At 43.1% G+C, this 26,061-nt stretch overlaps 1 protein-coding gene across 2 annotated transcripts in view; it reads left to right on the plus strand.

Annotated features, from left to right (window-relative positions):
• Positions 1-2,589: 2,589 nt before the first annotated feature.
• The window catches only part of LOC124798656 (solute carrier family 52, riboflavin transporter, member 3-B-like), a 113,819-nt gene continuing 90,347 nt past the window's right edge, over positions 2,590-26,061 (plus strand). The window contains exon 1 of one of the 2 annotated variants that reach the window (XM_047262155.1): positions 2,590-2,663. The gene's annotated coding sequence lies outside the window, so the exon portion shown is untranslated. Of the gene's footprint in view, positions 2,664-2,819; positions 2,920-26,061 lie in introns of those variants that run through there. The other variant, XM_047262158.1, reaches the window with a different exon arrangement.

Below are 26,061 nucleotides of genomic sequence, written 5' to 3' on the forward strand. Positions count from 1 at the left end.
TAAAATCACCTCTAACAAAACTCCAGTGTCACTGACAAACCTCAAAGAATTTATGTCTTCTCGCTGATCTTCAATTCCTTTTCCAAATTTCTCCTTACTTTCCTTAGTAATCGCTCTATGTACAGACTGTACAACACCGGGGATAGGCTACAACCCCGGCTCTCACTCTTCTCAGTTACTGTATACCTTTGTCCTTCGAATGTTAGAACTGCTGTCTGGACACTTTACAACTTGTAGATAACCTTCCGCTCCGTGGAAATAGGACTTGAAGGAAACAAGAAGGCACAAAAGCAACAAACAGTTCACCCGAAGGTCTCCTATTCCACGAAAAGTCATACAAATTCAGTGCCTAGGCAGCTCGATTCTCTCACACCAAGACTTAAATTTTACCACGGTAAATTCCGTAAATAGCCTCATAGGCCGTACATCATATAGACATCTTTCTGATCTTGTGAGGAAGAAAAGGACAAAGATCACATTTTCTTTGGGTGCCCCAGACTACACGGAAGGACGCCAATCCTTTTACAAGATCTTGCAAAGCTAGGTCATCCATTGCCAACCTGTATGAGGGCTTTGTTAGCAGCACAGGACCGTAGACTTTCCACGCGATGCACAGAGTCACTGTGGGCTGCAGGCATCCTCATCTAACATATCATTGACAACAGACTGCACGAAAGTGTTCCATAACATTTTATTGTAGAAAGATTGTATGGTATTGCTCCATGTGTAAGTATACAGGATGGTCAGAAATAGACTGAAAAGCTTATAAGGGTGTTGCAGAGTAGATTGTGCTGAGAAATGACTGCCAAGAAAAACATTCGATACGTTGCATCGTTTCCGAGTTAATTGGCAATGAAGTTAACCAATCAGGCTGTTGCGCATGCAATTCACTTGTTCTCACAGCGCATATGACAGCGCACGAAACTGCTCAAACTCTGACTTTGGTTCGATCCTTACCACTCTCCCATACCCAGCTTGTGTATCGCTCTCTGTTCGCTTTTAGGAAATCAAACGAAGGGCACATTTAGCGGTAGGATCTCTGGAGGGCCACTTGAATTTGGGTGCACAACAGCCTTACTGGCTTATTAACTCGGAAACGGCGCAAAGGATTAAACTTTTTTCTTAACAGTCATTTCTCAGCACAGCCTTCCCTGCAACATCCTCAAAAGTGTTTCAGACTGTTTCTGATCACCCTGTATGTGTTCTCTCTGCATCGTGTGTGGATGCGTGCAAACAAACAAACAAACATTCTAACAGTAATTAAGTATCAATACATGTATGTAAGTATGAGCCGGCTATATGGTTCAACCTAGAGGCCACTAAATTCAATCCATTCAGGCTTCCAAACAGGGCATTTCAGTGAACAATGTCAAAGGCTTTTTCTCTAACTCTGCAACAGCTGTAAACGTTGGTCCGCCTTTCTTCAGGATATGACCTAGGAAAGGGGTTCTCAAACTTTTCCTTTGGCAGAACACTTTGAGAGTCCGGGAAATTTGATGGAACACTTTATTTTGAAGATTAAAAAATTTTAATAAATTGCAAACACGTTTTTTATTCAGTGATTACTTCAATTTCAAATCATAACTAGTAACATAAAAAATAATAAAAAATTCTTAAAAAATGAATAGTATCGTAAAAATGCCGTGGAAAAAAATGCCATGTTATTAATAGTGTTTCACGGAGCACTTATTCACTTCCTGCGGAACACAGTTTGGGAAACCCTGATGTAAGGCAGGAATGCACAGACCGCGGCCCGTCACCGATCGTTCTTGTACTTTTTTTTCTTTGGTCATCTTTCACTTCTTCCCCCAAATGAAAGAGCGGGCCATTGTAGAATTTGGCTGTTATGAGCCCAGTTAAACCGGAATTGGGGTAAGGGGATCCCAGCTCGGAATAACAACTTATCTCGCGGCATGTTATTTTTAAGCTTACCGCAGCTCTTGCATAGTCACAGTGAGGGGTCAGAGGCCCGAAGTCCTAGGAAGTCTGCACACCCCTGACCTATGCTAAGTCAAAGGGCCAGTACTGCATCGCATGATCCTACATTTCTCCTGAACCTCAAAAGATCTTTTGCTAAATTGATTTCTACCAGTCATTCCGTACTTGCGTAGATTGGGCGTAATTGTCGCTGTTATAGCATTTCTCGTAAAGTTTTTACACCATTCGTCGAGTTTTAGAAGCTCTGACTGTTACATAGTGAACTGGAAAAGTCAGAGATCGTGCGTCATCCTGAACCCTTAGAATCTGAGATCACTTATCATTCTGGCATTGTAATAGTTTCTGTATCGTAAAGTACATAGTCTGCGTGATAAATATGGATCACGGATTTTATCGTAATCCTACATTCGAATCCAACTCCTCCCTGAGCACATGCTTAGTGTCTCAATCAGTGCGCCACCTTGCTCGGTGGATATTCCCCTGTCAGCACGGGCCACACTTCTTGCGAAAGCCGGCAGAATTACCGTGCGGGCACGTGCTGGTGGCAGACTGCCGACTGGAGCGAACGGGGGAAGCGAAGTCGCGTGACCGAAGGAGGGGAGAGAAACTCACGCCAGTCTTTTTGCTCGCACCGTCGGCGTGACTGTGTGGCAGCGGGGACCTTCTGGGACGAGCGGGCAGCCGCAGTCGCGTTGCGGCGGCCGTGACGACCACACGCATCAGAGGTGAGTACGCGCACGGCGCATGCGCGGGCTTTGGCACGCTACGTCACCACCTCCCAACAACTCAAGTTGCGTCAGCGGCACGCTAGCCGGCACCACGTGCTTCAGCCATTCAGTGCAATTTTCCACTCGCGGCTGGCCACTACTGCACGCGAATAGCTCAGCCGGGTTGCGTCACGTTTGGCAGCAAGTTCCTTTCCTTAACGCTGATTTACGAGTCCCACTACAGCTAGAATTTGGATGCTCTGTGAACAACAAGGTTAGTTTCAGACCGCGGAGCCTTTACTACGCACGATTTGTATGTGGTGATATCTATGCCAACCCAAAATTACACACGAAAAATTGTTTATCACAAAATAATACTTCATTCCTGACAAAATACTAATATAATTAACAACTTTTTGATCTTTTAAGACGAAATGAAAATCATTTAACACGAAATAAAAATCTTTTGTCACGAAAAATTTCGCTTCTCCGAAGAACATGTGTACCTGCTTTCAGCACTCCCGAAGTCACAAAGATTTAGTGGTTTATCTGTCTTTCCGTTAAACCGAAGAGACTGAACAACGGCTGGCACTGTTGGTATATCATCGCTTGCGTATGGGTAAAGGCATTGTCAAAAAACAGATCATTCACTTTTCGAAATCGGTTATAGGCGTGTTGGAGTCAGTTAATCGTTCGTCAAAATCAGCGAATTTATTATCAAGATCGTTTAGTGTTTCCATTTTTAAATACAGCTGCTGTGAATCTGTTTTCATGTGCAACGGCTGAGAAACCAAGGAAGTTCCTTCTTTATTAAACTGTTCCTACAGTATCACAGTATGACTTCGTCGCAAACGGTGGTGTTGAGTTGTAGCGTTGGTTATGACAGAAGACATTTCGAGATCGGTCAGAGGTCAGAAGGTCGTGTCGATATACTCGATGATAAGAAATTTGACAATAAAAGCAACACTGTAGTCCCTCTCCCACTTCCTTATAAACGCAGAACATCGGGAAAAATATGGACACCTATTTATACGATCATTCGAAGGTGAACTGAATAAAACGATGGACGATATTGAACAGTATATTGAAGTTTTAATGCTAAAGAAGATACTGCAAAAAACTGTATACTGCATCAAACTTTCAACGCACAATATGCCCCTTTCAACAGGAAATCCAACTACTGAATTACAGTCTAACGATACAGAAAATATAATGCTTAATTATTTTTATTTTTCTTGCTTGCATTGTTTAAAATGAAATAAATATTTGGTCTCTTCAGTACCATGTTAAATGTTCCAATGTAGTTTAAAGTGCAGTTCGAACGACAGAACACGTTGCCACTCTATAAGGAAAATGTTATCAGATGTGCAAGGCATGTCAAGCACGAAGCGTGTCTCGAAAACTAGCGCGGACTTTTTAAGCCCTTAAGCGAACCGCGATTGTAGCTGACTGCTGTATCACGCTCTGCCACTGGCTTTATTGGGCGCCACCGTGGAGAAAACTGATTCTTTTTTTTATGACATCCGTTCAAGTTCTTTGTTGATCCTTTCACTCAGTTTTTTTATTACAGAAGCCAACCAGCTCTCCGACCGAAGACGCTGAGCTACCGTGCCGGCAGATTAGCACACTGCTACACGGGCCGTGAACTTCCGAAAGAAACACCTTAGTTATTCGTCACAAAGTTGAGCGCACCGCGTTCTAGACATCTCACTAACTAAAACTGTGACGGAAACAGACGCACTGGCTACTCACGCGCTTCCTAACTTCAGAACAAGATTTAGTTAGTACCACTTCGACACTTATTAACAAAAATTCGATCATAGGGAGAACCAACCGAAATTCGTTACTTGACTGAAGACTTATTGCTAGAAAGGACGCAACATCTTATATTGGATGACGAGTCATCAAGAGGTGTCCAAGAAATTTCAGGAACGTCCCAGTTAAGTTTGTGTGACCCTTACTGTTGCATATTAATGACGTAATAGTAACCCCAGACTGCAGATGATGCAGTTATGTACAAAGTGCTGTGCCAAAAAGCTGCACAAATATTCAGACAAATGTTGATAAGATTTCAGAGTGATGCAAAAATTACAACTTGATGTAAATGTTCAGATATGTAAAATTGTACACTTCACAAAACGAAAAAATGTAATATCTTATGACTATAATGTCATCGAGTCACAGGAGAAATCAGTCAAATGATACAGATACCTGGGTGTTACAGTGTGTAGGGATATGTAATGGACTAATCACATAGGCTCAGTCATAAGTGAAACAGATGGCAGACATCGATTCATTGGTAATATAATGGGGAACATGAAATAAGCATCGAAATTAACTTGGTCACAAAACTCTCGTGCGGTCCAAAATCGTTTAGTTGTATTGAAAATTTGCACAATGCATTTACTTAACAAGTGGTGTTGTATGAACTGTCAAGAATTTATGAATAAATACTGATGATGTGAAAAAGCAACAATATTCTAGCGACTTTTACTGAAACAAAAAAAAAAACTTGGACCCATTGATTGGAAAACATAAACAGGAACCGACACCCTAGAAACGAGACAGCCGTAGCAAGATACCAAACATTTATCTGCTAGTATAATGTTTCTTCCATTACTAAATTAAATAAACGTTGACATCACTAAATAGTTAGTTAAACAAAGAATATTTACTTTCTGTACATCGACGAACATTTTGATACTAAGGTATATGTAACATTATAGAACGGACGAATGAAACCTTAATTCCTGGTTGTGCACGAAGTACCCTTACCATGCACTTCGCTGTAATTTGCTTATTGCGAGTGAAGCTGTAGGTGGAAGGTCGACGAGGAGGTCATTAGTTACAACAACCGTTTTCACAGGACGAGGCATTGTGAAGGAATCTGGCTGTGTTCGTTTCACAGCATTAACACTAAGTAATTCAGGGAAACTACACAGTACCTGAATCAGGATGAACTGCTCCCGTTTCGAAAGCGAGTCTATTGCCTTAAAGATCGCGCCACCTAGTCCGTCTAACAAGCACATTAGCTAGGTAGAAAATCACTCCATCATGCATCCACTTTCTTCTCATTTTTCTGCTTGCTCACCATTAGTTTCCGAACATTTTTGATAACGATGAACAAGCTTCTTAAGCCGTCAATACTGAACTGCACAGCCTGGTCTTTCCATCACACCAACGCTGCAATTTTCGAGACTTCTTCAGTATGCAAACATTGAAAAGCAGTTCATTTTTAAGACACATGTAAAGGAGACTATCATTGGGAACGAGCTCTTCAGTTGCCTTCTATGTTCATTTACTGCCTGTTACCACCCACGGACCCCATCTTTAATATTTGGGCCGCAAATTTTGTTTTCCTTTCGGCTAGAAATGTTTTAACTTTGTTTTGACATTCCGTCTAGATCCATTCGTTGAAGGTCTCCATACCAATTTCCACAGTTCTCTTCTAAGTTTCGTTGTATACTACCCATCTGAAACTCTTTCCTAATGTTCTCATGTTTTTGTCCCGATCGTTTCCTATCCTTTCGTAGTCCTTCAAATATTTTCTGTCCTTAGTGTCGTATTAAAAACCGATGACCCACAACCATAAATTAACATATTCGTTTCCTTTTACTTTTTAGACGCTTGTTGCTTGCTCCACAGGACGATAATATCTGATGAGATTGGTGTAGATTCCGAATCATGCGAAATAATTTGCTTTAAGATCAGTATTAAAGGAGGATCACACATGGTCATCGGACGCTTTTACAGACCGCTGCCTCAGCAACAGTAGCGGCGCAACAGTTAAGGGCAAACTTGGATAATATTGCGCGTAAAATTTTTAGTCATGTTATAGTATTAGGTGGATATTTCAATTCATCACCAATAGACTGGGAGACTCAAGTGATTAGAGGGGACAGGAGGGAGAGACAGCCCTGTGAAACTGTTATAAATGGCTTATCCGAAAATTACCTTGATCCGTTAGAGAACCGACTAGTGAAGGTAACACCTTAGATCTGCTGGTGACAAACAGGCCCGCACTTTTCGACTCAACTTAGAACGTGGAATCAGTTACTTCATCACTGAATACGGCTGTAAATAGGAATACAAAGAAAAGTAGGAAGACCTTTCTGCTTAGGAAGAGCAAAAAGAAACAGATTTCGGATTACTTGACAGGTCAAAAGGTAAATTTCATCTCCAGCACCGACAGTGCTGAGCATCAGTGGACGAAGTTCAAGAGCTTGTACAAAGTGCTGTAGACAGATATGTGCTGAGCAAACTTGTTGGGGATGGAAAGGACCCACCGAGGTTCGACAACCTCGTCAGAACGCTGCTATAAAAGCAAAGAGATATTCACTGCAAATTTAAAAGCAGCCAAATCCTCACAGACAAACGAAAGCTATGCGAAACGAAAATTAGCTTAAAAAGGGTCAAGCGTTCAATGAATTCGAAAATAAAATTCTACCTACAGTCTTCAGAGTGAATCATAGGAAGTTTCGTCTCGTGTTAAACCGGTAAACGGATCGACGCCATCTGTCCAGACACTCTGTGACAATAATGGCACTGAAACGGCGAATGACACAGGAAACGTCGAAATACTTAACGTCTTTTTATAAAACTATTCACAGAGGAAGGTCGCACTGCAGTTCCACCTTCAAAAAACAACAGATGTCGAAATAAGTGAACATGGGATAGGAAAGCAAATCAGATCGCTCAACAGAAGAAAGGTCACTGGACCTGACGGGATACCAGTCCAATTCTACGTAGACTATGCGAAAAGACCTTGCCCCTTTTCTAGCAGCAGTTTACCGTGGACCTCTGGAGGAGCGAAGCGTTCCAAATGATTAGAAAAAAAACGCAGTTCATTCCCCTTTTTAAAAAAGGCTCATCGAACAGATATCCAAAACCAATAGGCTTATATCTCTAACGGTGGTCTGTTGTAGAATTTTGTAATATGTTTTATGCTCGCTTTTATGACATTTCTAGAGACGGAAAATCTGCTCTGTAGGCAGCAACATGGATTCTGAAAGCAGCGATCGTGTGGAATACAGCTCGGCCAGTTCGTCCACAACACCCAAAAAGCAGTAGGTACAGGCTCCCCAGTTGACGCCACGCTCTTTGACTTTCGGAAGCCGCTCGATACAGTTACGCACTGCCACCTACTGTACAAAATACGAGCGTACGAATTATCAGACCAGCTGAGTGACTGGATCGAAAATTTTCTAGCGAACAGAACGCAGTATATCATTTTCAACGAAGAGATGTCTTCAGAAGTAAAAGTAACTTCGGACGTACTCACAGGGAGAGTTACGGGACGTAGCTTTTTACAATATACGTATATAAATGACCTAGTAGATAATGTCGGAAATTACATGAGGTTTTTCGCTGATAATATTGTTGTATACAGAAAAGTCGCAACGCTAGAAAATTGTAGCAAAATGTAGGAAGACCTGGAGGCGATCGACACTTGATGCAGGAAGTGGCAATTGACCGTCAACACAAACAAATGTAACGTATAGGGCAAGGTAAGGTCATTTCGCAGTATAGGTAATTTTGCACTACTCACCAACCAATGTCATCTTGAAAGTAATAGTTATGCCCAAAGCGGAAAACAAACCCTTAACCACCGCTGCAAGGGGCAACGATGCTCTTTGAACGCCACACATTGTTGTGGATGGAGATTGCGGGCCTTAACATAACACGTCGCCATTCCCAAGTGACGCTTTCTAGTTTTCAAAGCTTATCACACTACACTTCATATGTTACTGTCGTTCACAGCTCCATTAGAGTCACGAGGACGAACGTACATTAGCCCAAAGCGCAGGTAACATTATTTTCCGTCTTACTGTCCAAGTGTGAACATTTTTTAGCGTTAGTTTTCTAAATGACCCCACTTGCATGTAATCCTGCCAAGTCTCCGCACTGAAAACAGAAACCAAAGTTTTCTCACAAGATACTGTCTTAGAAAGAAGTTACTTCTCATCTCTTCGTTGCCAATAATTCGCGAGCGCCGGCGGGGGTGGCCGAGCGGTTCTAGGCGCTAGAGTCTGGATCCGCGCGACCGCTACGGTCGCAGGTTCGAATCCTGCCTCGGGCATGGATGTGTGTGATGTCCTTAGGTTAGTTAGGTTTAAGTAGTTTTCTATGGGACTGATGACCTCAGAAGTTAAGTCCCATAGTGCTCAGAGCCATTTCAACCATTTGAACCAATTCGCGTGCAGCAATACTGTTTTATTTTCGCAACCATTTTAACACATTGTCATGCAAAGAGAAAGCAGAAACAATATGGAGAAACTTGACTACTTACGCTCGCTGCTGGGCTAGCGCTAAATTACACGGAGGTGACAAAAGTCGGGTGATAGCGTTGTGCACATATACAGACGGCGGTAGTATCTCCTACACAGTGTATAAAAGGAGAGGGCATTGGCGGAGCCGTTGTTTGTACTCAGGTGATTCGTGTGAAAGGGGTTCCGACGAGATTGTGGCCCCACGAGAGGGATTAACAGTCTTTGAGCGCGGACTGTAGTTGGAGCTAGATGCGTGGGACATTCCATTTCAGATCTCTTAGGGAATTCAGTATTTCGAAATCCACAGTGTCAAGAGTGCGTCGAGAATATTAAATTTCAGCCATTATCTCCCACCACGGACAACGCAGCGACCGAGAGCAGGGGCTTCTTGCGTAGAAAAAATGGCTCTGAGCACTATGGGACTTAACATCTGTGGTCATCAGTCCCCTAGAACTTAGAACTACGTAAACCTAACTAACCTAAGGACATCACACACATCCATGCCCGAGGCAGGATTCGAACCTGCGACCGTAGCAGTCGCGCGGTTCCGGACTGAGCGCCTAGAACCGCTAGACCATCTTGCGTAGAGTTGTCAGTGCTGACAGACAAGCAACGCTGCATGAAATAAGCGCTGATATCCATATTTGACGTACGACGGACGTATCCGATAGGACAGTGCGATGGGCTATGGCAGCTGACGAGATTCCAATGTGGCGCAGGCCACACGAAGCCCTGGACCCAAGCTATCGACAAGGCACTCTGCAAGCTGGTGGTGCCTCCATAACGGTGTGGGGCGTGTTTACATGGAATGGACTGCATCCTCTGATCCAACTGAACCTATCATTGGCTGTAAATGGTTACGTTCAGCTACTTGGAGACCATTTGCAGCAATTCGTGGACTTCATATTCCTAAACAACGATGGAATTTTTATTTATGACAATGCACCACGGCACCGGTTTGAAGAACATTCTGGACAATTAGAGCGCATGATCTGGCGACTCAAGTCTCCCGACATGAATGGCATCGACTATATATGGGACATAATCCAGAGGTCAGTTCCTGCACAAAATCCTACCGCGGCTACACTTTCACAATTATGGACGGCTATAGAGGCAGTATGGCTCAACATTTCTACAGGGGACATCCAGCGACTTCACTCTGTGCCGCGTCGAGATGCTGCACTACACCGAGCAAAAGGAGGCCGATTTTTTTGAAAGAATCATTCTTGCATTTGCTTTTTCTACAATTAATAAATGTAATCTCTCCCCTTATTTCCGTTAAGATAGGCGTTTACAATGTTCAGAATGTGTTCGGATTCCTAAGGGACCAAACTGCTGAGGTCATCAGTCCCTAAACTTACAAACTACTTAAGCTAACTTATGCTAAGCACAACACACACACCCATGCCCGAGGGAGGACTCGAACCTCCGGCGGGAGGCGCCACGAAATCCGTGATATGGCGCCAAAGACCGCGCGGCCACTGCGCGGCTAAGATAGGTGTACAGTACTGGCCATTAAAATTGCTTCACCACGAAGATGACGTCCTACAGACGCGAAATTTAACCGACAGGAAGAAGATGCTGTGATATGCAAATGATTTGTTTTCAGAGCATTCACACAAGGTTGGCGCCGGTGGCGACACCTACAACGTGCTGACATGAGGAAAGTTTCCAAAGGATTTCTCATACACAAACAGCAGTTGACCGGCGTTGCCTGGTGAAACGTTGTTGTGATGCCTCGTGTAAGGAGGAGAAATGCGTACCATCACGTTTCCGACTTTGATAAAGGTCGGATCTTAGCCTATCGCGATTGCGGTTTATCGTATCGCGACATTGCCGATCGCGTTGGTCGAGATCCAATGACTGTTAGCAGAATATGGAATCGGTGGGTTCAGGAGGGTAATACGGAATGCCGTGCAGGATCCCAACGGCCTCGTATCACTAGCAGTCGAGATGACAGGCATCTTATCCGCATGGCTGTAACGGATCGTGCAGCCACGTCTCGATCCCTGAGTCAACAGATGGGGACGTTTGCAAGACAACAACCATCTGCACGAACAGTTCGACGACGTTTGCAGCAGCATGGACTATCAGCTCGGAGACCATGGCTGCGGCAACCCTTGACGCTGCATCACAGACAGGAGCGCCTGCGTTGGTGTACTCAACGATGAACCTGGGTGCACGAATGGCAGAACGTCATTTTTCGGACGAATCCAGGTTCTGTTTACAGCATCGCGGCGAACGCACATTGGAAGCGTGTATTCGTCATCGCCATACTGGCGTATCTCCCGGCGTGATGGTATGGGGTGCCATTGGTTACACGTCTCGGTCACCTCTTGTTCGCATTGACGGCACTTTGAACAGTGGACGTTACATTTGAGATGTGTTACGACCTGTGGCTCTACCCTTCATTCGATCCCTGCGAAACCCTACATTTCAGCAGGATATTGCACGACCGCATGCATCAGGTCTTGTACGTGCCTTTCTGGATACAGAAAATGTTCGAGTGCTGCCCTGCCCAGCACATTCTCCACACCTCTCAGCAATTGAAAACGTCTGGTCAATGGTGGACGAGCAACTGGCTCGTCACAGTACGCCTGTTACTACTCTTGATGAACTGTGGCATCGTGTTGAAGCTGCTTGGGCAGCTGTACCTATACACGCCATCCAAGCTCATTTTGACTCAATGCCCAGGTGTATCAAGGCCGTTATTACGGCCAGAGGTGGTTGTTCCGGGGACTGATTTCTCAGGATCTATGCACCCAAATTGCGTGAAAATGTAATCACATGTCAATTCTAGTATAATATATTTGTCCAATGAATACCCGTTAACCATCTGCATTTCTTCTTGGTGTAGCAATTTTAATGGCCAGTAGTGTAGGTGTTCAAAACGTTCAAAATGTGTTTGGATTCCTAAGGGACCAAACTGGTGAGGTCATCGGTCCCTAGACTTACAAACTACTTAAACTAACTTATGCCAAGAACAACACACACACCCATGCCCGAGGGAGGACTCGAACCTCCGGCGGGAGGGGCCGCGCAGTCCGTGACATGGCGCCCAAGACCGCGCGGCCACTCCGCGCGGCTAAGATGGGTGTAGTTTGTCATTTCACTGACTTCTGGTTTGGGTCCTGGCGTTACAGAGCTGTTTGTACACTGCTTCCCTAGCCCAAGAATCGACTTCTTACATGGCTTTAATTCTACTGCGATTCATTATGGTGGTTTTATTCGTCCTCGAAAGTTTCTGTGCTTTTTCTAATACATAATAAACAAGATAACCGCTTGTACTGATGAGGCTGTCGTGCTTCAGTAGTATCCGTATTTCTCCAGTGAACGCCAGCCAGGCATCTGATACCCCGCACCACTTTTGCGTGGACGTTCCACTTAATTTCGCACCGGCAGGTACTCATAGATTTTTTGCGGTTGTTACTGTTTCCTGTGATTTATCTCCAGCAGTGTAATCGAACATTATTTGGCCTTTCCGCTTGTTTATGCACAATACACAGGAATGCAGGTCTTCCTGCATTTTGTTAGAGTTTTCAGGCGTTGCAGATTTCCTGCATCATCCGCGAGTATCCTCACCGGGTCAGTCACATCACTTGAGGCACTGAGACTCATGAGAGCCCAAAGCACAAAGTTTTGATAAAAATAGATATTTGTGAAGATCAAATTCACAAGCAAACTACCAGTCTCATTGGTCTGACATTGTTTTTTCAACTAAGTCTAACACCCTACCTTTCCTACAAAAATAGTGTACCCACTTCGTGTTATGAAATTCTGATTATTATTAGGATTATTATTATTATTATTAATGTTAATCTACGAAATTTTCAAGTACAGGCTTGTGGCAATAGCGTCTTTGTGACTATTGTATAGTTTGCAAATAATATGATAGTAGAATTATAACATGCAGAACAGATATTTAATGACCACACACGCAGTTGTGACATATCGCAACACTTCTTGGTCCTCGCTATAACCATCTTCATTAAAACAGTCTCTGGTTTGGGGTTCAGATAAAACTATCTGTTCACATCAGGTATCAAATCTAATAGTTTTGTTAAGTTTTTGTGTTTCAAATTTGATCCAGTAGTATTTCAAGGTTGGTACTTGCCTTCTGCCTACGTATTTGAGCACTAGATTTTGCAAACTGAAGAGAAATAACAAACTGTAGTCTCCCTCAGTGTGACTCGACGAAAATGGTCGTCTCCCCACGACTCGAATGAAGAAAATACAGGGCGACAAAGCTGAAAGGAGCCCCTAAAGTGTAAAGGAAATGAGTGAAATTACAGAGACAAAGATATGAAATGGACTTACCACTTATTTACAATGAAAAATGCTGTGAAGTATTTTTCACAGCATTTATAGAAGATGCTGAAAGTGACCCGTTGCAATATCAGGACACAACTGTGCATGTCTAAACATACTCAGATATACCTAGTGTAAAGTTTGAATATCTATGGCGGTAACTTCACGGCTGATGTTGTCTTTTAGTTTGTGTATTGTGTGTGGATTTCTTTTCTAGGCCTTGCTCTTCGATTGTCCACACAGAAAGAAATCACATGTTGTTAGATCCGACGAACGTGGTGGCCGCAAATGTTAGCTGAGAGTTCCACCCTCAGTGAGGACATCATGGACTTGTTCCAGGGTACCTTAGACGTGTGGCATGTCGCCCGATCGTGCTGCAAGAAGCAATTGTCTTTCGTATTCAGTGAGTTGAGCACAAAATGTATCAAAACTCTTCATATATGCAACCGTGTTGAGGGAAGTATAAAAAAATATCTGTCCAATGATGTATTCGTGTGTTCCAGCTGCACCTCACGAAACGCCGATTTTTTCATTATAGAGTGTTGCTGACAACTTAGGATTCTCCGTTGTCCAGTACCTTGTGTTACGTGAATTCACATGACCGGAAAGATGAAACCATGCTTCATCACTCATGATGTCATGGAAAGGGTCTAACAAACCATGGTTGATGTTATTCAAAAGCCGCGTGCAGTAATCTACACGCTTCTGACTGTAATTCTCCTGTAATTGCTCCGCAATAGTCACACAATACGGCTTCAAGTTAAGACTTTTCAATATCCTCTGGCAACTCCTACTTAATGCTTCTGTTGGGCCAATTTACGTGAAGACGTCTTTGGGCTCTGAACAATTCTTCGGCGAAAGTCTGCGGTAACTTCTGGTGTGCGAACTGAAGGTATTTTTTGCGTTTTACATTTTTCACAGATTGTTAGGTTGCATCATTTTTTATACAGACTCTATTGTTCTCTTTGTTGGTAGATAGTGCTTTATCCGGATATGTGACCCCGAAAACTTCGCGAGCTTCCTTAATTGAACCTGTTTTCACATATGCTTCCACAATTGCAATTCTTTCTTCTATTGAGAGAGTCATTTTATGACCGCAAAGAGAAACGTCTAACTTCACTGATAAAATAAACTGAAATGCTGACAGAATAATTATTGCGTGAAATTGTCTATTGTTGTAGCTGTTTATTCTATTTCCGAAGTCGAAATGTTGCATTCGCATTAAAGAGAAGGCGGACTACTTTTAATTGCTCCACGCAGTAGTACGTTTAAACGGCAGTTCATGGCAATCTATTGAAAACTCCAGCATTGTAAAATTTCTAAAATGTACATTTTTCCACAAACTTCAACTTTTGGTTTGGTAAGGAGATCGGTAACTCTCCTACACGTTCTGAAATCTTGTCCATTTTACAGACTGCAATGCTGAAACCAGGGAATGTTGGGTTATGATGAGACATACCTTCAAGAGCTTCCAGCTTTTATTAAGAAATGGGCGTCAGTGTAGCCAGGTAGCGCCCCTCGAGCAATGAAAATCTGTGCTTTGAGTCAGTATGGGAGTGAATATCAGAGAAACCGGTGGGACAGCGTTTCGTAAATATTCGTATATACAGTGTAGTAGTAGTACAGCATTAAGTTGGCTCACCGTAAGATCAACAGATGTCAAGACCATGCATACATGCTACAGTCTCAAAATCGACGACGGTGTGGTTTAGGTCCTTACGGTTCTCAGCACCTCATTTAAATACATCCTGAATAGTATTGCTCCTATAACTCTGCCTAGAGGTAATCCGAAAGTTACCGTACTTTTATAACTGATGCCTTCGCCCCTATAAGAGCAACGTGTTTAGGTCTGTGTGATAGTGTGTTCTGAATCTAGACAGACGGTCCGATATTGCTTAAGTTTGTCTGTTTTTCCCGAAACGACAGTGTGAAACTGTATCGGACGCCTTCTGAACGACAACGAGCAGTACGGCAACATGTCGGTGCGTCTCGTTGACAAAATGTGCGGGCCGAGTTACCCGCAAAGCGGATTTTTTGTCCCACTGTATACAAGCGTGAGAGATTGACCTTAGTGAATTGTGTCTGTGGTTGTGTGCATATTTTCGGCATCTTTACGTGCTTCACTCGAGTATACCCTAGTGTGTCTCTGGAAGGACATGGAGAGTGTCCCATTCATCTTGACCACCCCATATAACTTGTTGTTCAGAAGCAAAATATAAAAACTGTAGCAAGCAAATGTTGTGCAGTTACCAGGACAGCATTAACCATGATCATGAATGTCTTTCTTGTAACTCTGTTTGTTACGAAGACGTGAAAAGCAGCACGTCTTAGTTAAATAGAACCTTATAAAATTTATTCGGTAATCCATTTTCTCTCCTCAAGATCTTTTCAAAACCATATCACAGTTCTTCATTCACGTAAACATGACTTCATTAAACACTTAACATCTAACTGACTCTCCTGCACTAGCATCCGGGGTAACTTGCCAGTGTTGACAGCAAGCATAAGAAAACGTATGGAAAACGCACACCGGTTACTCAGTCAACACTTCAGTTGAACTTTTATGTGAGTACACCAAAGAAGAACTTAAACCTTCAACTGAAAACGGTTGACCGAAAGATCGGTGCACATTTTCCACATACGAGGGTTGGAACTTAAATAGTGGCAACTATTTATTCACAACCGATACAAAAGAGTTACATGTCTGCACCTGTTACTGTCCTTCAAAGTAGTCACCAGCGTTGTGCAGAACCCGTTGCCAGCGATGTGTAAGCCGTAGTATAGGTCTACCGTTAGCAGAGCCTGTTCTGTTGATGGTGCGAATGGAGCGGTCTACTACCTGTCGAATCTCTGGCACAGTTCTGAAGCGTATACCACGAAGTGGCTCCTTTATCCGGAGAGTATGGTGGATGGTGCAGTTCTTCCCAGTCCCATTGACCAAACAGAGCAGCCACAGCTTGCGCTGTATAAGTCCGCGCATTGTCGCGCAAAAATATGGGTGGGTTGCGCAGAAAGAGTCGCCGCTTCTTTCGCATAATTGATCGAAGAAGATGCTCCAAAAACGAAAAGTAATACTGTGCATTGATGGTCTGCCGTGGAGGAATGTAATGCGTTAGGATAACACCATCACAGTCGTACACGAGAATGACCGTAACTTTCACCATACTGGGGCTCTGACGCACTTACGACTTTCTAGGCGACCCGTAATGACGCCATTCGTTGGATTGGCGTTTCAGTTTTGGCTCGTACGATGTGGCCCATGTCTCATCCAGTGTTACGATACGACGTAAGAAAGACTCTTCTTCGCGCTCATAGCGCTCCAGGTGCGTCTGAGCATCGTCGTAACGCATCCATTTCTGCATTTTCGTCAGTTCATGCGGAACCCATCGTGATGCAATTTTTCGCATGCCCAGGCGTTCCTTCAGGAAGCGAAGCACAGTCGTATGCGCTACTCCGGTTTCGTGGGCGAGCTCACGAATCGTATGGCGTCGATCACTGTCCTCTTCACATCTTCAGAGACTCTAGGACGACTGCCCAATGCATGTCTGCCACAATTTGGCGACCTTCGTTGAAGGCTTTTACCCAACGTGTCACTTTTCTGTACGGCAATGCCAATTTGCCGCACGCCGCTTGAAGACCTTGATGACCTGTCGCGCTGTACGACCTCCGGCACCTGATGTATACCCGTACTGCCAGATCTAAAGGAAACCACCCCTTCTCCTCTGGTCACTGCAGCCTTCCTCTCCACTCTTCTCCGCCCACATACTAAGGCTTGGTCCGCAACTGCACCCCTCTCCACTCTTTTCAGATCCTTCCTCCAAACATCCAACCACACAAACCCTCCTACGCACTATCCTTGATGCTATGTTCCCACAACACCCTTATCCCTGGCAGTCTATATTCACTCATTACTTCACTCATCCATTTATCTATTTTCATCAGTCAACATATCGGGCTTTTACCTATTAACTTACGCAACTGGCCATCTGTTTTTACGTATTCGTGTGCAACACACTTTTTCCATTCATCTGAGTCTATATTTTAATTAGTCAACTAATCAGTCCTTTATACTTTCATTTATGCAGCTGATCATCTGTCTTTTATTGCGCGAAACCTTCATTCAATCACCATGTCCAATTTTTATTCTATGTTTTCAAATTTTTACTCTCACGTGGCTGAAGAGCGTCACATTGTATGCACTGACAGCACCCCCTCCCTCTCCCCCAGCCCATACTGTGGGAGGAGGATAAAAGAATAATAAAGAAAAAAATTTCGACAATGATTTGTGTTTCACACAAGTCCTACAATTTTGACGTTGTAACACTTGAAAATGGCCTAAGGCCTAAATCTAGATAGTGAAATACCGTCATTATATACAGTCAAATGGTGGAAATATCTTTTTGTTAAACAACATTTGCTTGATACAATTTTTTATTTTGCTTCTCAACAAAAGATTATGTGTGGTGGTCAAGATAATCGGACATTGTGTCTAATTCGATTTTGTCCATTACAAATGATTGTTGAAAGCCTGCGCCTGCATAAACAGTAGATTTGTTTATGAAATAACTTTTCTGCTACCAGTCACGACTTTCTTTTTTAATTATATTTTTCACGACGCGTTTGGGAAATGATTCCCATTATCAAGTGCGTGTTCTGAGTGCTACACCATTTACTCGTGATGTTTCTGATGCGTGAGATACTGCAGTGTTCTACTGTATTTAAGATTGTATATAAAAATATGCGCATTTTAATTAATGATCGTTCTTTGTATAGAGGTGGCGAAATTTTAAAAGAACTTCTGCTCACGGTTTTCTTGTGCTGCGTTTGTGCAGAAACTCAAACATACTAAACATCACACACAAATTTCTGTGCACAATGCGCAATGAAAATATCAAATGCACATAAACAAACAGATTTTTTAAAAAATCAAGAGATAACGCTATAGGACTTCCAGAGAGTATGTATACTTTCGTACGTGGGATATCTATGATGATAATCTGGATCATTAGTTGCTTCTGTATATTGTCTTACACTGGTATTTATTTCTGTGTTTCACTATTTTTATTTAACATGGCACAATCACAAGTAGAACAGTCATTATATGCGATGTCATGGTCAAGTATGATTATTTACATACATGTTAATCATCAGCTGATTTATGTAGCTGAAACTTAGTCTACATCTTTGTTTGACCGTCTGCTAAGAGGTCGTATAGGTGTCTGTGCATCGTTATATCTTGGGCTAGTAAGGTTTTCGCCTCAATTGGGAGAGAGTTAGTACACCGAAGATACCGTTTCTTGCAATTTTGTCGTATTTTGCTGCCTTCGGTGGTAGCTAAAGACAATCAGGTGAAGGTCTTCGTCGGCGCAGCAGTCACAATATGGAGATGGGACCATACTGAGTCGATAAAAGTAATGGTGGAACCTCCAGTGATAAATGTAACCTGTGATATTGTTACTTAGAAGTTTCTGTTGCAATCACTTTTGTCACAGCATGGATAATGCTACATTACCTTTCTCTTTACTTACGCAATATAGGTGTAGCTTTTCATTACACTGATTTTTAATTTGGGTGCTGACAGTACAGAGAAAGTTATACTGTCCGTCATATTTCATTGATCCAGACTATACGGCTTTGTGAGCCGAGGCATTGACTTCTTCATTGCCCCTAATTCCACCGTGACCTTTTGCCCAGAATGTGATGATGGTTTTATTTTGGCTTGGAAGCTACTGTGCATCTTCTACGACGCCCTACGCAAGATAATTGTTTGTATTGTTGTAGTTCTTTAACATCATCAGAGCCGATCATGAGTCTGATGACATCAATATTGTATCCTCCGAGAGCCCTTTCGTTTAGCTGAGCACCTCTAGGATTGTTGTGAGTTCAGCTGTAAGGATGGCTGTTACTGTCGGTATTGTAAATTTGTTTTCCCTGTCGCGTCATACTGTCGAAGAGTACACTGCCGACCCCACTGCAGTTTATGGAAGTGTTATTGTAAGTCGATCTAGCAGGCAGCACTGAGATAAGTTTCTGGCCAGGATCTTTTCACTGATTCGGTCACAGGTGAAAGACAAAGTGCACGAATGTTTGGTACAGCTGTGGTATTTGAATACCATGTACAGAAACAGTTGAGATTCTGGAAGGTGGTAGAGGACTTCCTAACATAAATCCGCTAGAGATGGAAATTGTTTCTTCAAAAAAACCTACAACATGCCACTTAATCGTGAATTTGGGGTCTTGGCGAATAGTCTGTCCTGTATCTCCAGCATGATGGGGTTGGAATGGATCCGCAACTTCTTTCAGATTACAAAAAATGGTTGAAATGGCTCTAAGCACTATGGGACTTAACGTCTAAGGTCATCAGTCCCCTAGAACTTAGAACTACTTAAACCTAACTAACCTAAGGACATCACACACATCCATGCCCGATGCAGGATTCGAACCTGCGACCGTAGCGGTCGCGCAGTTCCAGACTGTAGCCCCTAGAACCGCTCGGCCACCATTATAAAAACCGTCTTAAATTGCGCAGGAAGAACATTTATTTATTGATGAACAGTTATGACTGCTTGTCCATTATCATATCAGCCACAAATGTGAGTCTTGCGTTGCAACAGTCACACAAGCGGAAAATTGAGCATGAAATCAATAAGTGTGATAGTGGATAACGTGGCCTCCAGATGTGCTCATTCACTCTGATAGCGATGAGCACATGTGGAGGCCACGTTTTCTACTATCACACTTATTAATTTATGACCAGTTTTCTGCTTATATGACTGGTGTGACGCAAGATTTATATTTTTGGCTCATTTGATAATGGCTAAGGAGTCCTAAACCGGACATCAATGAATAAATATTCTTCCAGTGCTGCTTAAGACGGTTTTCATAACTGTTTTCCAGTAGTCTGTTTTGTGTTCATTTGGTGAGTACTTGACCCATTCGGCTATTGTGAAAGATCGTTCCTGCGGGCTCTTCTGCTACAGTATTTCCCATCAAATCACAATTTGACTGCGTTGTGATTCTGCTGTCGCCGGCTGCACTCGCAATGCCTGCAGTTGACTCATGATACGAGGGTTGTCCAGAAAGCAAGTTCCGATCGATTGCGAAATGGAAACCACAGTGAAAATCAGAAACGTTTTATTTGCAACAGTTAGGTAACCTCCCACCTACTACATAGTCGCCGCTCCAACTTCGAATTTTGTCGTAGTGTTGTATGAACTTTCCAATATCCTCGTCATAGAAAGCAGCCGCCTGTGCTTTCGGCCAGTTATCTGCACTGGTCTGCAGCTCGTTGTCTGTGGAAAAATTTTGTCTTCGTAGCCAGCGGTTCTTGTGAGCAGAGATGAGACTCAGGGGGAGCCAATTACTGATTGTTTTGTGGGTGATCAAACACTTCTCATCGGAAACGCTGCAGGAGCGTCTTCATTGCCACTGGAGTGTGCGGCCGAGAATTGGCATGAAGAAGGAACTGCTCGACAGTTGTGTTATGTGGGCTGCATGACACAGGCGAAATCTCTAACCGGGCCATCATATTTGGCGGGAGACACTATTCCCTATGCACCTTTACGTGCTCACTGTTCACTCAAAACCAAATAGAGTGCCACAACACGAAAGACGAGACTGATGACGCATGGTAAGCCTCACTAGGTTTCTTGAGTGTAAGGTGCAGTGGTTGTGTGAATGCATAAATTGTGCCTGCCTTCATAGTTACCACTGTACATAACGACTCACTCCACTTCCTCTGCTGCTCTGAAATATTCCGGGTTATATCTCATACCGCCTGTGAGCTTCCTTGTGATGCGACTGTTCACTGAGGCGTCTCAGAGTGGACTGCGACCGCTGAGAATTTACCAGAGGCCTTCATGAGAATGGCCCTACGACTCGTTCGTGGCCAATGGTAAATAAGGCCTGAACACATGTCTATGGTGTCAGTAACGCAATGTTCGTCGCCAACGAGATATGTGGGTCCCGCAACGAACTTGTGACGTCACACTAGTCGTCTTGTCCTCCATATTTCGTGAAAGCTCGGCTCCGTGCAGGGCCGACGGGATATTAATGTGTAATTGAGAAGGTACCCACTAAAGGTCTTAATTTTGTCCTGTTCTCTCGAGAACTTACATGCATTTAAACCCGCAGTCAGTAATTATGAAACTCGTCTGAAATATTTACTCGCTCAACGCCGAAGACGGCTGCTGGCACTCGTAAGACCTGCAGTGTCACGTGCTTTGACGTACGCACCGCGGCCTGTCTTTCTCGTAGGCCTCGTGTGGCGTTCGTGGCCAATGATAAATACAGGCGACCATTACGAATGTGTCGTGAGCGAAGTGGATCTATGGCCAACGAGTATATCCAAGGCAGATCTTTTGAGCTACTGAGAGCGTGTTCGAAGTTTGGTGAAAGTGTGATGCTTTTTGGAAGAAAAGATTTCAGCAGTCTATTGCTGACATTGAAAGTCATTGTTGCATGAGCTCAAAGATCTTTTATCAAAGCCGTTTGGTCAAATCTTTGACAGTGTGGTAGGGCAGCTTTTATCAAAGATCTTTGATAAAAGTTACAGTGGGGCCCTAACTTTGATAAAAGTTCGCCATTGTATACATGACGCTTCGCTTGCTTTAGTACATTTTAGCTTTAAAACGAAGAAGTACAAGGTGTACATAAGGTCCGGGAACACTTTCAATTATTTATTGCACAAGAACTAAACATTATACAGATGTCATACATATTACATTTTGAACTCTGAAAGTCCTTTTTTTTAACAAACATTTGATCATTCGATATGCGAACCATCGAATTCTTGCCGTACCCGTCCCAGCATGGCATCGTCGACTGGCAGTCGCTTCCCGCATTCTCTCCCGGAGCTCTGCTACATCACGTGGTAGAGGCGGTACAAACACCAGATCTTTAATGTATCCCCACAGAAAAAAGTCCCACGGGGTGAGGTCTGGTGGTCAGGGAGGCCATTTCATGAAACAGCTGTCCCCTTCTGTAGCACGGCCGGTCCATCGCCATGTTTGCGACTAGCGCTGACCATCGCCAAATTACGAAACTACGCTATGGCGGTATACATGGAAAAAAAAAACTTTCAGGGCTTCTCTTCAAAATGACATTTGTATGATATCTGTACCATGTTTGGTTCTTGTGCAATAAATAATTGAAAGTGTTCCCGGACTTTATGTACACACACATTGCCGGCCGGAGTGGCCGTGCGGTTCTAGGCGCTACAGTCTGGAACCGAGCGACCGCTACGGTCGCAGGTTCGAATCCTGCCTCGGGCATGGATGTGTGTGATGTCCTTAGGTTAGTTAGGTTTAATTAGTTCTAAGTTCTAGGCGACTGATGACCTCAGAAGTTAAGTCGCATAGTGCTCAGAGCCATTTGAACCATACACACACATTTGATGCGTGTCTAGCACTACGCTGACCATTACTAAATATGAAGAATACGAAATTTTTTATAACACAAAGCGCGCCGACTACAAAAACCGTATTAAGCTGTTGGCATCTTAATAAGAAATAACTGCAGCAATCAGCTGCATTCGAAGTGGCTGCACTTGGATGATGTTAAACTTACGTATAGAAATAAAATATGTGGAAGGAGATGTGGAAAGCAAAGTGTGTTCATAGCGTACATAAGTGAAACAAATGTATCTACTTGTACTCTGAATAACATAACATTCATATATTCTTCCTTATGTGACTTATATATTGGTCCACATGTTTCTGGGATAATATATAAAATGGTACACTGTGGGAATCGAGTACTATATTGCAACCTGAAATAATTTTCATCTGTTGCTAAAAATCTTAACCTAACTATGAGACAATCTTTAGCAGAAACAATATTCAGCGTTTAAATAATGGAACACTGAACCGGTTACGTATTTTTTCACGGTTTGTTCAATGCTTTGGGAGAATTCGTCATTGTTATCAAGTACAAATATTAACGTATGTATTTTATGTGATGTTCTGGAAAATCGCACAAAAGAAATCTGTCCGATTGCAGTAGACCATAAAATACAACTGCACGGCAAGAGAGGCAGGACAACACTCATACAAACACCACATTAAATACCTGTGTCAATATTTCCGCTTGATAATGAAAATAACATCTAGAAACGCGTCATATTAAGCATGAAAAAATATGTAACTAGGGCATTGTTTCAGTATTTAAATCATAAATGACACAGTTGCAGCCTTTCAGAAACATCGGCTATGATGAATGAAATTAAGAAATAACATTTCTTAAATGAGGATCGTGTATGCAAATATGATGGGCCACTTTCATTACGGCAAACAGAAATGTTGTTTTACCCATCCCCAAGTAATTTACGTTGTTCTTTATGTACTCGCACTGTGCCTCACCAAGAAAATTCTTGTGAACACTTTTCGCTATCCACGGTTTCATCCACAGTTATTTCCATTTCTCTTTCCTCTTAAGCAATGTGCTCGCCGCCAAAATACGCTGTTCACAGGCTATTAACCATCCAGCATCCATTCCCAAATAACTCTGACGAAAAATTTAGCTCCCGTGAAGCAGTTTGACGAAATCTTTGACAAATGTCTTCGTCAAAGTGTTTAACAGTGTAATACGGGCTTCAGACTAATGCGTTTGTTTCGGCTGGCAGTAACACTACATTGCTGACTTCGCACACTTGCGCTAAGGCCTGTATTTATAGTTGGCTACAGACTGCCTCAAGTGGTGGGACAGATACGACTTCGATAGCAATTTCACATCGCGATTTCGACTATGACGTTTGGGCGCAAATGTACAAACGCATAAACTGTCACGTATGTTATTACATTACGCTGTAGATGAACTGAGATGGGAGGACAAAAAGAAACTATGAACAGTCATCAACAATACTACTTTAATCACAACTTACCTTCAACGTGACTATTTGCTTCACTTTCAGCTTGTATGAAGTATGCAGTCTTGGATCTTAATGCAACGTCAAAAATACAAAATTTATTTTACGTGGTACAGAAAAACAGACACCCCGGAGGGAAAATTAGTAAGAATAAGACACTCCACTACTTAGTTGCCTGTATCTATTTTGTAAAGTTATGTAGCTTCCGTTTAATGATGGTTACAAAATGCACTCCGTCGTCAGGCCACGAGTGGCCTAGCGGGACCATCCCACCGCCGTGTCATCCTAAGTGGAGGATGTGGATAGGAGGGGCATGGGGTCAGCACACCGCTCTCCCGGTCGTTATGATGGTATTCTTGACCGAAGCCGGTTACTATTCGGTCGAGTAGCTCCTCAATTGGCATCACGAGGCTGAGTGCACCCCGAACAATGGCAACAGCGCATGGCGGCTGGATGGTCACCCATCCAAGTGCCGGCCACGTCCAACAGCGCTTAACTTCGGTGATCCCACGGGAACCCATGTATCCACTGTGGCAAGGCCGTTGCCATGGTTACAAAATGGTTGTTCCTTATTTTAATGCAGGCAAAACTAGAGCAAAAGTTCCCGTAATTATACTTGTTGACATGTGGGCCTTCTAACTTGTGACTAGACGTTTCACAACTGCCACTCCCTTCAGAAAAAGTTCCCATTATTTCTACTGAATACACCAGACTTCTCGATCTATTCTGGTGTTGGGACTCCGTCAGTAGTATAACTGTTTCCTAGATCGGTCCTATGCCTTGCCCAGTTGATTGAGGAACTTACAAATATTTAGGCGTTCTCTTCACAGTCAGAGTAATGACAAAGAAATTTAGCACGCTGTCAACAAGTTTACGAAATACAGTAACTTTGAAGCTACAGAAGTTATGTTAATGCCACATCTTTTCTACTCGTATCTTAGCGACAGGAAGATCATAACTGTTACAATTGTTTTTCCTCGGTGTGCTGAAAGTATTGCAAATACAGGTCTTAACTACTACTTGCTATCACATGAATATGGCCACAACGCCAAACTAGCGACATTGGTGACTGCTGATAAAATAGTTTCTTCTCACAGTGTTGAAAATATTGAGAATACATGTTTTAACTACTGACTGAGAATACGTGTCTTAACTACTGCCCGCTATCACCTGAAGACGGTCAAAATACCAAATTTGTGCCGTTGGTGTCCGCCGATAAAACTGTTTCGTTTCAGTGATTTAAAAGTATTGAGAATACATGCCCTAAGTACTGTTTTCTTTCGCCAAAAGAAGGTAGTAAGAGCAACCCGTCGATGGAACATAGCAGGTAAGATATTTTACAGCGCCGGGCGGGATGGCCGAGGAGTTCTAGGCGCTACAGTCTGGAACCGCGCGACCGCTACGGTCGCAGGTTCTAATCCTGCCTCGGGGATGGATGTGTGTCATGTCCTTAGGTTAGTTAGGTTTAAGTAGTTCTAAGTTGTAGGGGACTGTTGACCTCAGACGTTAAGTCCCATAGTGCTCAGAGCCATTTTTATTTTACAGCCGACAGTCGATTTGTTCGTTGCAAGTTTGGTAATTCTCTCGTGAGAAATGGTTGTGGAGGAAGACGTCTAATGCGCCTACTTGTAGATGGTGGCACTATCCTGTGCATGTGAAGATATTGTTCCTTCATAATTCAGAGGCACCCAAAGACAAATTTGAACTTCCAGGGAAAAGATAAACTCTGCATACGTAATAACTTGTCATAACTCGCGGTGGGGGGCAGGAGGGGGAGTGAGTTGGGGCAGGGAGTTGTTTAGAGCGGAGAAATCTGTATAAGTAGATAGTTAATTGCTTGTTTCCGAGCAGTAACAATCTTAATAACGCCATTTTCAAAGGGTACTGAATTTAAGCTGGTTGTGGTTAACAGAAGGAAGTTTTAAGGTACAGCGTCATTAAATGCTTAGCACTAGCTAAGTTGGACAACGATGGG

Source organism: Schistocerca piceifrons, chromosome 5 (assembly GCF_021461385.2).
Source record: "Schistocerca piceifrons isolate TAMUIC-IGC-003096 chromosome 5, iqSchPice1.1, whole genome shotgun sequence".
NCBI lineage: Eukaryota > Metazoa > Arthropoda > Insecta > Orthoptera > Acrididae > Schistocerca > Schistocerca piceifrons.